Raw genomic sequence first — 3650 nt, 5'->3', positions numbered from 1 at the left:
GCACTTTAAGGACTTCCTCTCACCCTAAACAAACATTTCTGTCTCCACCCCAAAGTCTCTTCTCTCTTGCCCTGCCACTAGGGGGCTCCCCTTCCCTGTGCAGAGCTCAGCTTAACTGGCTCAGCCCCGTGAAAAATTGGTCAACAGACTCTGCACTCACCTGAGAGCAGTTTAATAACCCTATGGTTTTACTGCAGCAAAATCTTTGGGGTTCCACCACAGCCCCCCAAGCCACATTCTTCACTAAACGTCTTTTCAGTGAGAGAAGATGTCATGACTGTTGCTATGAGAGAATGTTTTCCTTCCATATTTTTGCATCACGAACATCGTCGTGGGCCTACGAAGTCGACAGGAATCTCTTCTGTCACTGCCAGACTCTGGATGACGTTGCATCTGTCACCTTGGCCCCCTCTGGCTCTCCTCAGTTACACGCAGCTGCTACCGGTGACATCCAGATCCCTCTTGGGCCACATCCACGCTCTTTGTGGCTCCTTCCGCCCTCCCAAGCATTGGCCTGGGAGGTAGGGAACTCAGTGCTGAGTACCTACATCAAGGGACCATGACTTAGCTCTCACTGTAGCTCCAGGATGGAGCACAGGACCTACCCAGGGCAGGTACCCTAAAATCTTTGTGGAACAAATCCATTGACATCCACGGACCACAGAGCATTATTTGTATATTACCCTCCGTATGAACTTTCCACCCTGCTGTGGGAGGGTGGACATTGGATGGCTTAGCAACAGAAATTGTCTCAGTTTTGGAGGCCAGAGGTCCAAGATCAAGGTGTAGATAGGGTTGATGCTTTCTGAGGGAGAATCTGTTCTAGGACTGCGAGCCAGTTTCTGGTAGTTTGCTGGCTATCTCTGATGTTCTTTGGTTTGTAGAAACATCACCCCAATCTCTGCCTTCACATGGCCTTCTCCGTGTGTGTGTGTGTGTGTCCTTGTCCAAATTTCTCTGGTTAGAACACCAGTCATATTGGATTAATGGCCCACCCTACTCATCTTAGTGAATTATGTCAGCAATGGCCTGATTTCTAAGCAAGGTCACATTCTTAAGTCCTAAATGGAGTTAGGACTTAAATTGATGAATTTTTTTTTTTGTGGGGGGAGGGCACAATTCAGCCCATAACATGGGGTTACCAAGCAGTATAGTTACTTTCCCTTGTTCTTAATTCTCTCTCGCTCTTTCTTCATTTATGTTAGAAAGGGTTGAACCATGTAACTTTCTGTAAAGTATGAACAAGGCTGAGGAGGAACGAGGGAAATTTCCACATGTTAGCACAACTTATAGAATTTCGAGTTTTGTTTGCAAATGACAACTGAGGCTGAGAATCTTGGCGATCAGATGAACAGTGCCATTCCATCCTGACCTTGTGAATAAACCAGAATCAGAATTGTTTGCGTGAGAATACCTCATTTTTAGCTGTGTGCCATCATTAAGTCATACGTAGTGCTGTTGCTGTCTCCTGACTGGAGAGACACAGCCGACACGTGTCCTGTTAGAAGAAACCAGAAATGCAGTTGCAGGCTTTCTCCAGTGATTACGCTGACATCACTGCCCTAAGCTCTGGACGCATCCAACTGCCCCACAATGCGGCCAGATACGGAGACGATGTGCACAGAGCGGCCAGCAGATGGCGCTGGCGCGGGGTTTGAGTCTCGTTGGTCTGGTTCAATCCTGGAGTGCAAGGTACAGGGTGATTCTGACAGTTCTCTCTAGTCCCAGCCACTGCCCACATCCTCTCGGGGAATACAAAGCCCCCAGAGGAACACGGCTGCCTTCGCAGGGGGGCCTTGAAGAACATGGTGCTAGGGGGCGGGGGTGCAGAAACTCTTGTATTAGGCTTACATGGGTTGCAGTTAATTTTTGCCATCTGCATTTCTGGCCGAGAAGCTGTTCTGGTAAAATGCAAAGTTGGTCATATGCCTGCCAACTGTGCCGCTCCACGTGTGACAGTGCAGAGCTGCGCGGTGTCATGCAGCTGTGGCGTTGGCCCCTGACCCACCCTGGTCCTGGAGGTGTCACCTCACCATGCGCCAGGTGGAGCCTGGCCCCTTCGGAGGTCCCACAGCTTCGCTGCCTGTGGCCGCTGCTCTCTGGGCAGTTCTCCATTCACTAACAGCTCCCACAGTGTTGGAGGCAGAGACAATAAAGAGCTAATACCCAATGTTGGCTTCCGCAAGAGGCTGGGAGGAGCGAGATTAGAGCCAATAGCTTTAATACATGGAGGGGATTTACCTTGTTGGCCCCGCTGAAGTTGGAGCCCCAGCGCCTCAGGAGCGTTCAAGACAGACCCACACGCCTTCCCTTGAGAAGCTAATCTGAAGGTTTGGTCCCCAAGGTCACTGCGAAGACACACACATTTTACTTGGAGAGAGAGATGAAAGGGCTGGTTTGGAGGACATCTCTGTTGCACCTGGAAGTGGCAGAGAACGTGCCCCGGGGAACCCCAGTGCGAGATACACCAGCCAGAGGGGCAGTTTTCAGGGCCAGGAAGATTCGCTTAAAGAATGGACTCCTGTCTACAGCCATGCCACCCTGAACAAGCCCCATCCCGTCCGATCTCGGAAGCTAAGCAGGGTCGGGCCTGGTTAGTACTTGGATAGGAGACCACCTAGGAAGACCAGGTGCTGTAGGCATAAAAAATAAATTAAAAAATTAAAAAAATGAGGGATTGGAAGCTGACAAGGTCTTTGCAATCTGTGAGGTCAACCAAAAAAAAAAAAAAAAAAAAAAAAAAAAAAAAAAAAAATGAGGGATTGGAAGCTGACAAGGTCTTTGCAATCTGTGAGGTCAACCAAAAAAAAAAAAAAAAAAAAAAAAAAAAAAAAAGAATGGGCTCCTGGCCTCACTGTCTTGCCTGGGCTGATTCCTTGTTATGATTAACACTTATGGAGTGAGGAAGTCACTTACATGCACCTCTGTTTTCTTATCTGTAAAATGGAATGACACCTTCTGCCGAATAATGTAGGGCTTAGAGTGTGGGTTTTGCAGCCCCAGCACTTCCTGGGTTCCCACTCACCTCTGCTGCTTTCTGTTTGAACTTGAACATCTCTAAGCCTAGACAGTCTCTCAGCAGCGAATGAGAGGAACACATTGGAGTTGGGGCTGGGGAGAGACCTCTATGGGAGCTATGTGCTGAGAATCAGGGTCTGCATTTTCCATGCTGGAACATGGTTTTTTAAACTCTGCCCATATGGGTCTGATTCAAGCTTTCTGGTTTGTGCGGATGAGACAGAATCTAGCTAGAGCAGATTCTAGAGAACAGAACTGGTTCCACCTTTTGTCATGTGAGACAAATCAACAGTAGCTAGTCAAATAAATGTATGTAGGACTAGCGTCTTGGGAAACCATAATACGTTAATGACTTAATTTAGTTTTGTGAATATTTGTAGACAGGTGATGTGAATTTAAATTGTAACCTTCTTACAATGCTGTATCTACATGTGTAGGTTAAAATCAGGGAAGGCTGAAGGGTTTAAGAGGGTTCTTTCAACTAAAATTAATCTGAACTCGAATCTCAAGTGGGCCAGGTCAACCTCGGTCTGGAGCAACCTGATTTGGTTGTGTGACCCGATGTGATTATGTAACCTGATTTGATTGCGTAACCTGATTTGGTTCTCTTGTGTAACTTTCGCCTCGTTTTC

At 47.6% G+C, this 3650-nt stretch overlaps 1 pseudogene; it reads left to right on the top strand.

The window, feature by feature from the left end:
- Positions 1 to 2523: 2523 nt before the first annotated feature.
- On the top strand, positions 2524 to 2642 carry LOC111739062 (annotated as a pseudogene).
- The last annotated feature ends 1008 nt before the right edge of the window (positions 2643 to 3650 follow it).

Source organism: Pteropus vampyrus, unplaced genomic scaffold, assembly GCF_000151845.1.
Source record: "Pteropus vampyrus isolate Shadow unplaced genomic scaffold, Pvam_2.0 Scaffold46, whole genome shotgun sequence".
NCBI classification, from domain to species: domain Eukaryota; kingdom Metazoa; phylum Chordata; class Mammalia; order Chiroptera; family Pteropodidae; genus Pteropus; species Pteropus vampyrus.
The sequence above is the reverse complement of the archived record's forward strand: the minus strand, read 5'-3'. Positions and strand labels throughout refer to the sequence as shown.